Raw genomic sequence first — 13,146 nt, 5'->3', positions numbered from 1 at the left:
GTGCCCCTAAAACGAGGATACTAAGTTCGGCCACACTCACGCGGGAATGTTTAGCTAACGCAGCCCAGGGCTGCGGGCCGGGGAAGAACCGGCGTCCGGCGGAGAGGAGGAGCCCCGGCCCTCGGACGGACGGGGAGCGCCCGACAGACGCCTCGCGGCCTCGCTCGGTCTCCTGTTGCGAGACAGGCGGTCAGGCGAGGCACAGGGCTCGTGGCGATGGTGAAGCCTGAGAGTTGTGCTTTGGGGTTGACACGACGGTCTTGGCAGCTTGGCCGAGCGTCACCTACGTGCTGTGCAGGGGGTGGAAGCTAGGCTCGGGGGGCCCAGGGAGGCACTGCGTGATGCCAGTTAGCAAGGGCCGCGTGCTGCGGGACAGGAACCAGGCTTCGTGGGGAGCTGGCGGGAGCTGTCACGGTGCCGGCACACAGCAGGTTCTCGGCAAACCTGCTGGATGTGGACGGAGAGTTTGGCACCAAACTGACCCCGAGGGATGCCGCGCGACCTCCGTTTCAGGCGGGCGTCCTTCAACCACGACACGAAGCGAGGATGCGCCTCGCGGCCGGAGCCCCGCGGTCGCCGGCCGAGCTCGCAGCGGGCTGAGGACAGACCGACAGACCGACAGCATCGCACCCCGTCGAGGCCGGCGCCCGCGGGCGGGTCTGACACCCGGGAGGGTCTTGCAACGGACGCCAGGGAAGGGGCCGAAGGGGCAGCCGCTGGGGCCGCGAGCATCGCCTCTGTTAGCCCTCGGCCGGAGGATGCGTCTTCCGGGAGGGGGGCAGGCAGGTCCCCGCCAGCAGGGTCCCACGCCGAGGGCCCCACAGCGGGTGCTCTGCGACTGTGGGGTGTGTGCCCGCCACGTCGGGGTCCACCGCCTTCCCACCGAGACCCACGACCTTCCAGAACCATCCGCGGTCTGACGAAGAAGCTCCCGGGTCACTGTGTGGAGGCAGCGGCGGACGGAAACCTTTCCCAGGGACGTCCGTCCCTGCGCACTCGTAAGGGACGTGCTGTGTCCAGGTCTTCCTGTCCTCACTGGCTCTTCGCGCTGTCTGGGAAGGTCCAGAGTCCCGGGGACAGGTGCAGCTCGTCCAGCGGGCCGCTCGGAGCAGCAGCACGGGCCGCAGTTCGAGGCAGGGCTGGGGAAGACTCTGCGATTAGACCAGATCGGGTCCCCGCCTCTTCCAGGAAGCTCTCCTTGCTGATCATCCAAATTTCTGCAAACTGTTTCCCGAATCCTGGATTTGAGCATCCTGTTGTCGCTCTGCTGTTTCAGGTGACTCGCTAAGTCGGCCCCGTTCACGGTCCCCGGGGGACTAAGAGCTGCTGAACCTCAGCGCTCCCGACGCCGCCATCGGGCTGAGGGATTTCGGAAACAGTGAAAACGAGACCCTCCGTGCTTTACGTGGGTTCTTTCTGTCAATCCTCAGGCAGAAAATACCTTCTTGGAGGAGCGCCATCGTCTGGATCGTTTACAGATGAGGAAACCGAGGTGTACGGAGCTTAAATAACTTGCCCAAGTGACGGCTTTTAGAACGGGCGGCCGGGACGCAAGCCTTGGCATATCCGCCGTGTGTGCAGACTCCCCTCAGAGGCGGCCACGTGGGGCCGGCCGCCTGCTGCCTCTGGCCCTCGCTAACCCCTGGGGTGAAGGCAAGGCCTGAAGGGAAGGAGGGGACAAGCCGAGAGCCCTTGCAGCCTCTCGCGGAACAGCTGTCTCAGGCTGGATCTGGAACTTTCTGTTCCCTTTGCTGGATCTCTTGTTCCAAAGCGAAGGCTGAGGCAGAGGCTCATTAAAAGAACTGAGAACATTTGTGGTTCCGCCGCTGGCTGCTCCCTGCTGCAGAGGCAAGAGATTTAAATCTGAGAGACTTGGGGGGAAGGGGGGGCGGCGCAGGCTAGAGAACAAAAGAAACAGCAATTTAGAAAGCGAGAGGATTAGGCTGGAGGCGGCTGTTTTCAGCCCTCCTGGGCAGGGAGGGTGTGGGGAGCTGTTTCTCCTGCTTCCCTTGTTACGATTATTTCTCATCAACCACGGAGGCTTTCGGGGAGCCCAGGCTGAGTGGTGGTTGTGTCGTGGACGCTTTCACATGCAAAGCGTGCATCTTAAAACAGGAAAACGGCAGGGCTTGCTGGTAGGGAGGCGCCCCCGCTTGCGCCTTGGAGAGCGGCTCTTGACTCAGAAGCACCTCGTCCAGGGGCGTCTGCACCCTACGAGAGAGGAGCGGACCCAGGCGGGTGATGGGTGCTCGTCTGGATTCGTTTTTATTTTTCAGCTCCAAATTCTACAGACCAAAACACAGATCTGTCCCGGGCGTCAGTCTGGGCGCGCGCTGGTCCCCGCGTTACGTGGGAACCAGGACGGACCGAGCCCCGAGCGGGCGGGCTGGCGGGGGCGGGGTGGGGAGGGACATCTCCTTGTAATTTTCAGGGCTTTGATTTATTGCCACACTCAAGGATTAATTATAGCCTGAGGTGCCGGGAACGCAGGGAGGGGAAGTGAACAGAACTTCCACAGCACATCTGGTGGGCGTCACAGCTGCCGAGGACGGCCCGGCCCCCCCCCCCCCAGCTGAAGCACATGGTCCCTCCTCCCTGGCCGTCTCCTGGGGCCCGAGAACCATCCGCGTCTGGAACGTCATTAGCATCTCTTCTGCCCCTGGGTCCTGGGGAGAAAATCACATTCTCAGTGCAGCTGGCATCTGGGGCTGCAGTTTTAAAATGAAGACATACAGCCCGTGGTCTCCGGTCTCTGCTCAAAGCAACCTCTGCTGACCCATCATAAGCTTAATAAGATCTCGCGGCCCGGCGACGGATGAAGAATGGGTTTGTGCCGAGGTGCCCGCGAGGGCTGAGGGAGGGGAGGACGTGGGGGCGGGAGCAGTTTCAGAAGTGACACCCTGTGCTGTCTCTGCCCTTTCAGAAGCCGCGGCCGTCCGCAGCGCCACCGCGGGCTGCCGTCTCCCCAGGCGGCGAATGTCCGCAGAGCGGGAGGCCGGGCTCGACCGGTGGTCTCCCCTGCTCTCAGCTGGCTCAGAGGAGGCGGGGACGTTGCCTCTGGCCGGGTCTGCAGCCAAGGCCAAGTTCTTCCTCCGGGTTTGAAGTTAGAGCCTCAGGGAGCGTATGGGCTCCCCCTCCCTCCCCCATCCCCGGCACAGTGTCCTCGGGTGACACTCAGAGCACAGGGCTTATTGGAACTTAAGAGCATTTTTTTTCCAAGAGTGTGGGACTCAGGCCACGCGTTAAAAAAAAAAAAGTCTCCTAAGTGTCCAGCCGTGAGCCACGCCAAGCTACCTCGGAGTTGACCTCAGGCCCACAGGGCTTTGAGTCAGTCAGGGAAGGAGGGGGCTGTGGGGGGGGGCGGGGCAGGGGCCTCCGAGTGCCACGGGAAGACCGAGGAACGTGCGAGGTCGGTGGCCCTCTCTCTACCTGTCACCCTCTCGTGCCCAGCGGGGCCCAGGGAGTAAACTGGCACGAGGCAGACTGGCGGGAGGAGCACGCACATCGTCACACGTGGGAGCCCCGTGGGGGTCAGGGCGGGCCCGGGTCCCGGCGTTTGGGGGAGGGGTCTACTGGGCACCAGGTAGTTCAGGTGGCCCCAGCCTGCGGGACTTGGTGCGAGGAAGCTGCTCGCCTGGGACAGCGAAGGAAGAGCCTCTGTGCACTTTTGGGGAGTCAAGTCTAAGCATTTAGGTGTGGTGAGGGCACCTGCGACAGAGTGTGACCGTCCAGCTGGGAGCAGATGGCACACTGAGCCCCCCGAGGCCTGACAAAGGACACTCTAACTCCCAGCTCTCAGCTCCGCCACTCGCCAGTCCCTGCGGCGCGTGGAACGTGGGAGCAGAGGTGTCACGCAGACGAGATGTCAGCCTCGGAGCCCGTCCAGGGGCGACGGGGGGCCCCGTGCGCCCCCGGCCAGGCCTCCCAGCCCCGCGGTTCCCTCGCGGCGTAATGGGCTCCGTTCGTGGTTAATCGCTCCGTTCCCTTCTCTCCCACCCGGTTTCTTCCTCCCACACCCCGAGGCCGTCCCCGCCCCGGGCCCCGGGGGTCTGCGCACAGCCGGCTTTGCAGCTGCTTTGCGAAATGAGATGGAACACACAGGCGGCCCCGAGCAGGGGCGTCCCGGGTCCCGGCTGCGCGGAACGTTCCACGGGCTCCGCAGGACGAGGGGAGAAGGAAAGGCGGCTGGACTGGGGCTTCGGGGCGCAGGGCCTACCCGGGATCACGTGCATGGTCCTCCCTCCCACACGCTGGACGGCGAGAGGCCGTGGCCGCCCCTGGAGGGACCCGGGACGGGCTTGGCACGGCACCTGGTCACAGAGCCACCCGCCAGGTGGCCGGAAGCTGTGACTCGTCCAAACCCCGGCCCTGGCACTGCCTGGTGGCCGGCCTCCGCCAAGGCGCCTCCACCGGGCACGTCCCCACCCGTGGGCGAGGCAGGCGGAGCCGCCGGGGGAGGGAGCGGTCCTTGTCTCGGTCCTCGTCACGGTCCTCGTCGCGGTCCCCGGGCTCCCGAGGCTTCGGGCTGCTGGCCCAAGCCCGCCCGCCTGTGGCCAGTGTTCCCCGCTCCGACGAAGGTGGCCCCGGGGGGAGCTGAGCTTAAACCCCAGGGGGTGGACGGAAGAGGCTCCTCAGTGACCCCAGAGCCAAACGCACCTCTCCTCCTCGGCGGAAATTTGGTTTTAGCAGGGCTCCCGCCAGGCCAGGGGAGCCACACTCTCCCTCGGAGCAAGTCCCCGGCGGTTTCCTGCCCCGCGACCCCCGGCCCCGCCCGTCGGTGACAACCCCGCCCGGCCGCCCCGGCGTGGTCCCGGCGAGTCCAGCCTTGACCCCTGTTGCGACCGCGTCGAGGGAAGTCTTCCCGGCCCGTTTGACTCCGTCCTCAGAAAGCTTCCTTCAGGGACGTCCGTGACCAGAGGTTTCTCGCGGGGAGGCGGGTGCTAAATTGTCACAAGCCCAGGCGTATCCGAAAGGCCAGGCGTCGTGAGGAGCGGACGAGGAGTGGGAGCACCCGGCAGAGCCGGCCGCACGTCCCCATCCCCAGGTCCCCAGCCCCGCGGAGAGTGGGCCTCCGCAGAGCCACCGCAGGGGTGGGCGCGAGGCAGAGGCCGAGGCCGCGAGCCCCACCCGCAGCGCCGGTTGGCCTTGAACTCAGTCTCAGCCGGAAGCGTTGTCCGACCATCTTCTCCGACTCCACGTCTGCAGGCCTGTGACCCGCATGCTAATGAGCCGTGACGTGCTTGCCACCCCGAGAGAATATTCGAGACTGGAGGACCAGAAGGGAAACGGGCAGGAGTGCCAGCCAAAGGACACCCACCGTGGCAGCATCGGACGCCGGCTTCGTGTGTCTTGTAGGACAGCGGTCCCTGACCTTTGTGGCAGCTGGGCCCGGGGCTCCCAGGAGCATCTAACGCCCGCCCGTCTGAGGCGGAGCCGAGGCGGTGACGCCGGCGCTGGGGGCGGCTGCAGATGCGGATGAAGCTTCGCTCGCTGGCCCGCCGCTCACCTCCTGCCGTGGGCCCGGCTCCTGACAGACCAGGGACCAGGGACCGGTCCTGACCCGTGGCATGGGGGTTGGGGCCCCTGCTGTCGGGGACCCAGAGACTCTGGACTGTAGCTACTATTTAATCTTCCCCATGCTGTATTCACTGTTATAAAATAGCCTCACAATGTCCGGGAGAGCAACGTGAACGCTGTGGAATATTCTTACGCCATTCCTGTGTCTGGGTGTTTCTACCTCCCACAGGCGTTTATTTCTTGCAAAGCATGTAACGCCACACGTGTGAGTCAGTGGTGCAAATGGGGAACCAGTTCGGGCATGAGGTGTCTATTTAAAAAACTGTGATTCAATTTAGCCCATTGCCCCCAATTTTTTCCAGGCCTTTAGCTTTATATATCATGTCTCTTTACAAATACGTGTTTGTAGAGGAGGCAATTAAAATCCCTTCTAAGTTGTTTGTGTAAAGAGAAATGAATTGGGGCTTTTTATTTCAATGTAAATAAAATGAGCTGTAATAACCCCCAATTAGCACATTAAAATAAGTCGAAGATTTGTTTTATCATTTCATTGCAGAGGAAAAAAAGGCAGCAGCGAGAACCTTACATTAGCGGCAACAACAGAGCCGGTTGTTTGCCTCGAAGAACAGAGAAAATCTAATTTAAAACTCTCCGTGAATCTTTGATAATTAATTTCACACCAAACATGCCATTAGAAGGTCTATAAAACATCTGATAGTTAAAAAAAAAAAACCAAACCAATGATTTTCCCCCAAACGAGAATGTTGACAATGAAAATTCAACATGAGGAATGAAACGGAGGGCGGAACGAAGCCGAACGGAAAGTTTTGTCTTGCTGCTTTTTTTCTTTCCAAAGTTGGCGACTTAAGGAGTGAGTTTGAGCTTCGAGCGAAGGGACATTGCAGCGATGAAGCCCACCCAAAATCGAGTGACTAATCGGAATGATCGGGTGCGTGTGCGCGGCGTGTGGTAGTCTGTGTGCCTGTGTGTTTGTGCCTGCAGGCGAGTGTGCGTGTGTGTGTGTGTGAGGGCGTGGCGTGCAGTGTGTCATTTAGACATAGAAATAAGAAAGTTACAAGTCGAGTATCGCTTCGAATGCGCAGACCCGCGAGGAAGAAGTCGGAGCCAGGCCGCCTTTTTCCGCGACTCCAGTTGCGGGGCAGACTAAGCAAACCAGCTGTTGGTGCAGCGTAAACCGTGGGGAAGCCTTGGCTCCGAATAACAGGGGGCGGGGTGGGGGGAGGCAGGGTGGGCGCCCAGCACGTACACGCCCCGGGTTTGGCTGAATCTTTCGGATCCTTAACCAGGACGGAGACAAAGCGAAGTGGCTTATCAGGCATGCAGAGCGCGTGCACAGTGGAAATCGTCCAGGAGAATCTCCTGTTGAGTCGCGGCTACTGGTCAGTCCCTGGGCTCAGGGCCTCGCTCTCGGCTGCTTTTGGATCTGGTGGATGGGCCAGGAGGTGCACAGCCAGCCGCCCACGCGGCCCCTTTGCGGGTGCCTGTTCCCGCCCCCGCCTCCCTGTAGTGTGACCCCAACAGGCCACTCACGCCCCGCGCAGCGCACGGCTTCATCGGCACAGCCAGGTCGGGTCTCCCTTCCCCCCACACCCTGCGGCTGGTTCCCAGCGAGCTCGGAATTGAAACCCAAGGACTCTCAAGGCCCGTGGGGCCCCGTCCACGCCCTTTCCAGCCTCACCCCCTGCCTGACTCCCCCCACCTCTCCGCTAACCTTTGCACCCTGCCTCCCGCCGCCGCAGGGTCCCCTGGGACAGGAAGGTTCTTCCCCAGGTGTCCCGCCTGCCTCCTGCCTCGTCCTCAGGACCCAGGTCAGCAGCCACACTCCCAGGGCCTCTCCTGGCTGTACCCCTCCATTCCTCCTGCACTCGTGAGGACGGTGACCGTATTGCACTATTTACGCATTTACGTTCCTTACGGCCCCTCCTGCAGGCACACAGCTGACTCCGAGAGGGCAGGGAACTGTGTAAGGTTTCATATGCTTTGTTCAAAGTCCAGACCAATAGCCGGCACGTGGTGGGCGCTCGGTGAGTGCCCGATGGATTAGCGGGGCGAGTAGGTCGTAAGCCGCAAGCCGCAGACCAGATGAGCGCGGCGCCAGGCACAGCGTGGGCGTTGGGTGTGAGTCGGTCCGTCCGCCGGCTCGTCTGTTCGGTGAGCAAAGGCTTTGGTGCTTTTCCTCGGCTTCATCTCCGGGGGGTGACGTCCGAGGGGAGACGTTTCACGTGAGATGACTGACTAGCGGTAAAATCTTCACGCAGCGAAGCCCCGCGTCGGGGGAGACCTTTCCGCCAGAGGGACACGGAGCAGCAAAGCGTGGCCCGCCAAGCCCCACGCTGCCCCCGGTGCGCTCGGAGCGCCCGCTCTGCGGCCGGGCCCTCACGTGCAGTAGCAGAACCACCACAAAAAACACACATTTATGCCCCATGCTCTCAGGTCTGGAGACCAGAAGTCCAAAATCGAGGTGTCCACAGGGCTGCGCTCCCGCTGGAGGCTCTGGGGGAGGGTCCTTCCTGTCCATTCCAGCCTCTGGGGGCTGCCGGCCGCCCCTGGCCTGTGGCCACTCACTTCAGTCCCTGCCTGTCTGCCTGTCCGCCTGCCTGTCTGTCTGTCTCCCTCTGTGTCTGTCGTAACGACACGTCATTGGATGCAGGGCCCAGCGGGACAATCCAGGGGGTCTCGTCCCGAGATCTGAAGCTTCACTCCATCTGCAAAGACTTTTACCAAATCCAGCACGATTCGGGCGCGTGTCACGCATGTGTCGGGAGGGGGCATTTTTACACCTATCACGAGCCCCCGGGAAAGCCGTTACCATGGTTTCCCCACCATTCGGTTGGAGAACCGAGTCCTAGACAAGTGGGGTAAGTGACCCCTGACCGCCCGGCAGAGTCCCAGGCCAGCGACGCGGCCCGCACGCCGCGTGTCCCACGTCACCTCGCCGTGACACCGCCCGTACGCGACGGGGTCCGCCGCCTGCAACTCTAAAATCCTGATTCTTACTTGAATTCCTCGTCCTAATCTTTTAGAGCCAGCTTGAGTCCATATCTGATGCCGATTCCATCGGAAAGTCACCAAAGGATCTTCGGAGCCCAAGGGCCAGCCCAGGGTGTGACCTGGGCCCGAATCGCACCCGCGCCCTGTCCCTGCACAGTGAGGTCTCAGTGGCCGTGCTCCGACATGTCCTGGACCTGCCCCTCCGCCCGGGCCACCCGCGTGGAGCTGGGCTTGCGTGCTGGGAGCCGGGGCCGCCCCCGGAGGTGCTGAGCACAGACAGAACCTTTTCCGCTGCTACAGGAAGCTACACCCGATGTGTCCAGACACACTGCTGTCCCTGTCTGGGTGCTCGGCGGCGGAGGCCACGGCCGGGACACTCGGAAGCAAGGCCACACGTCACTGGCGCCCGGCCAGGTCTGCCAACAATGCAGAGCTGTCCCCCCGGAGGCCACTCCAGTCCCCCGCCAATGCCCGAGGCCTCGTTAAATGTCATCTTGTTTTAGGGTGGGGCAGGATGTGCATGCCACCAAGTTCAAGGCCCTCATTTAGAGCAGGACTTTGGAGGCCGGGCTCACCCGAACGACCTCGCCGGGAACGCACAGTGACTCATCCAAGCCCCAGCCTGATGCCCGCTGGGTGACCGCAGCGCGGGGGCGGGGGGGCGACTCCCCGACCTTCACTGCGACGGGACATGCATTTCACTCCCCGTGGCGGGGGGCTCCCAGTGAGGTCTGCTGGCTGCACCTCAGCTCTGCGTGCAGAGGCCGAGCCCTCCTCCCAGGGGACCGGTGGTCGCTCCCCCGGGGTGCCCGCGGGCCTCCTCTGAGGCCCGGTGGCCTCGCCCAGCCTCAGGCTTCAAGGCAGTGGTGGCTTCGAGGAGGAACCTCTGCTCACGGGCTCTTTGCAGGGGCCCTGACTTTGCTGGTGCCGACACACAGGCCTTTGTGCAGCCCCGGGGGGCAGCGCCTCTACGTCCTGCGTGGGGGACTTTAGCTGAGAAAGAGAAAGTGTGGCGGTTCGCGCACGGCCGCGTGGCAGACATCGACGGAAGGACTATCCCGGTCCTCAAGAAGCACAAGCCACGGGAGGCGTCAGAGCAGAGGAGAGCTCCAGGAGGGCGTCCTGGAGGCGGCGGCAGCACCGAGCGCCTGCGAGCCTGCAGGAGCTGGGAGGAATCGCTTAGACACAGAAGAATGCAAGGTGTGTCCCAGGCAGGAGCGAGCAAGTCGCTCAGGGGCAGGGAGGTGGCGAGACCCGGGGTGCGTGATTGCCCCAGGCTGCAGGACCAGGTTCTCCTAAGCCGGGGGCTTAAAACAACGCAGGGTCATCCTCTCACGGCCTAAAACCGGTGTCCACAGGGCCGCACCCTCTCCGGAGGCTCGAGGGGAAGTCCCGTCCTCGGCTCTTCAGGGCCAGGTGGCCGCCAGCAGTCCCCGGCCGCTGGCCACGTCCTCCGCCGTCCAGGTCCGTGGCCGCACGGCCGCGTCCTCCGTGCATGTGTTGACTCCCCCTCTACCTCCCTCGTAAAGGGACACACGTGGGGGCCTTCGGGCCCACTTGGGTGACCCAGGGTAATCTCCCATCTCAAGTTCCTTAAAACAGTCTCATTTGCCAAGAGTATTTTTCCAAACCGGATGCTTCCAGAGGTCCTGGGGGGTAGGGCCTGATCTTTGGGGTGGGGCGGCACGGTTCTGCCTGTCACGCCTGCCGGGGGGCGGGACTGCTGACCGTTTGGGGCACAGTGGATGGGAGCTGAGGGAACGTGAGTGCAGGACGCCAGGGGACAGGGCAGGCGCCGGCCGCCTGGAGCCCTGGACATCACGCCAGGGGCCTGGACGTCCCCCACGCAGCCACGCGGAGTCACAGTGACCTACGCCCTGCGGTCAGTCACCCACTTGTCACCACCCTTCATCCCGTCCCCGGGTCAGCTGACAAAACCCCTTGTTTCTCCCAGTGCATGTTTTTCAAACTGAAACGTGATTCCGCCACCCCCCCGACTCCGCGATTTGATGTATAAAACGGAGATGATTCTGGGGTGGCGCACGTCCGGTAGGAGTGCGGGCCCCCCCGCTTTCTCGTAATGGTCAAGTCACTTAACCTCCTGAGTAACGTGGCCGCCTCGGTGGAGCCCGCGCGAGGCGCGGATGGGGAGGAGGTGCCATCCCGCGATCCCCAAAGGGGACCCCACTCCCACGGCCGGGGAGGGGCGGGGAGCCGAGCCGGCAGCCGCCTCCTGGCTCTGCCGGAGCCCCCAGGCCGACACGGGGAGCTCGGAGTCCGCTCCACCCCGGGGTTGGGGGGCTGAGGTGTGAGGCGTGAGGTGGGCGGGATGCGGACGGAGCCCCGCGCCTGGGCGCTCCGCCGACCGCCTTTGAACGACCTGGTCACCTGCGTGAGCTGGGAGGGGTGTCTGCTGACTTTGGGACAGCTCCCCCAGGTTTAGATAGCTTGAGTCTGGGTGAAGAAGGGGTGATGCCCCGGAAAGAAAACGTCGTGGGGGGGTCCCCCTCTCTGGACCTGTTATAGAATCTCGATTCTATCGCCCCCATCCCTCGCCTGTCACCCCTCTCCTTCCGGGTTCCAATGCAGCAGCCGGGGTGACTCGGGGACCCCTCCGCTTGGTTCCGGGCTGCTCGCAGCTGAGCTGTGCACCCCTCGTTTTGACATGGGGAGAAGGGTCTGCAGGCCGGGAGTGGGGATGAGGGCATGTTCTATCTCTAATTCAATTGCGTCTCTGCCAGTGACGCAGAAACCAGTATCGGCACACGCGGTTCTGAAAGAATGTAAACCGGCCGCTTGAAATCCTCACTACGGCGGGAAACGGTCCCTTTGGGGTCCGGCAGTCGTCTTCGGGTTTCGCAGTCCTCAGGGCACAGGTCTCGGCCTCGCGCGTGGCTCTCTCCCGTGACGCGGGCGGACTCCGCATTTCTGAGGCATCTGAGCGAGGGGAATCGTCCATCGGACCTGGTAACGCGTGGTCCTCGCTTCCGGATGAAGCGCAGCAGGCAGAGGGGACTCCGTTTCCTGCGTATTTATCGGCCCGACTCTCGGTTTGCGGAAGAGCATTTAGCGCGACCGGTTGCGAACTTTGTTGGTCTTTGAGCTCGTTCAGAAGCCGAGGGCCGCACGCCTCCCCCGAGCCACGACCGCGTTCCGCGGAGAGTCTCACTTTCAAATGATCTTGTCGGATGTCGCTGGAAACGGATCCGTTTGCATCCCATGAATGTTAAGACTCGGGAAGCACTCAGCCCCCATCGGCGCCAGCGAGCCCGGCCCTGACTAATCGGTCGCGAAAGAGGCGCTCCGGGTGCCGTGTCCGGGGCCGCGTGCCAGCCGGAGCCCTCGACCTCGGCGGCCCGTCGGCACGCGCGGGCTCGGGCGCGGTCGCCACCTGCGTCACGTCGCGGGTCCTCGGGCCGGCCGATTGGCTCGGTCCCGGTTCTCGACACGTTAAACTCCGGACACGGCGCCCGGCGTGTCCACAGACGCCCCCCCGCTCCCACGACGACGCGTCTCACACACGGCCTGGCGCGTTTCCGTCTGTGAGCGCGTCCTGAGCGCCCACCGCGCGCCGCCCACAGAGGGCCGGACGGACGGGCGGAGCGGCGGCCCCTCCGTACCCTGGGCACGCCTGCTCCTCTCTGAGCAGGGGAGACGGGGATGACCCCGAAGTCCAGAAACAGATGAGGCGAACTTGGGCAGAGAGGGAAATGAAGAAAGAGGCCGGAAAGCAAATCGCCACTGACCCGAATCCGCTAAGACACGGAGCCGGGGAGACCGGAGTCCATCCCGCGCTTGGAGACCTGGGGGCTTCAGCGGATGTAGACTGTTCTTGTGTCTAAAAGTGCAATATGCTCACGGAGACGAAGGCTTCTGCTGAGCGGAAGCCATGAGCATAAATGATGGGGTTCCCGTGTGCCCCCCGAACACCCGCCCTGCCCGTGGCCATTCAGCACACCCACTGGCAGCAGCGACTCACTTTGGACAAAACAAGCACCCCGCCCTTCCCCCTGGCCAAGGAGAACCAGGCGCCCCTGCGGCCCCGGCCTCGAGGTCTTCCTTTTGGTCTTCTTCTGCACTTAGGACGGACGCCGCGGGGGAGCCCCGCACACCTCGGCTGGGTCTGAAGTTTGGGACTCTGGTCTAGGACTTAATTTGTCCGTTTGGGGAAGAGACATGTTGAGCAGATGGAGTAACTAGTCATTGCTTCCCGGAGACCTGGACAGTAAATGAGCTGTCCCCCAGCTAAGCGCCGGGCTGCCAGGCCCCACTGCCCCGGCTCGGCCCCCACCAACACCACGATGCGATTCCAGCCCCGGAGCTTGGCAGCGCGGAGAGTTTAAAGTTCATTAAGAGTTTAAATAAATCCATTCATTCAGACTTACCTCGAAGAGTTTTCTGTAATCACCTTCATTACATTTTTAAATGGGGTTGGGAGGATAGTAATTAGGAACATTTTGCTTCGGCCAGGGGCACTTTGTTTTGTGTACAAATACGTCACCCCGTCACACACTCTCCCCCGATCTAAGGTGACTCAGCCTGGGTCTCAGTCCCGGCCGTGAATCACAACCTAGGCGACTCCGTGGAGAATTCCAGAAGGAGCGCCCGGCTGCGGAG

The sequence above is a fragment of the Rousettus aegyptiacus genome, unplaced genomic scaffold (genome assembly GCF_014176215.1).
Source record: "Rousettus aegyptiacus isolate mRouAeg1 unplaced genomic scaffold, mRouAeg1.p scaffold_m13_p_1, whole genome shotgun sequence".
In the NCBI taxonomy this organism is placed as follows: Eukaryota; Metazoa; Chordata; class Mammalia; order Chiroptera; family Pteropodidae; genus Rousettus; species Rousettus aegyptiacus.
Note: the sequence above shows the minus strand (reverse complement) of the source record.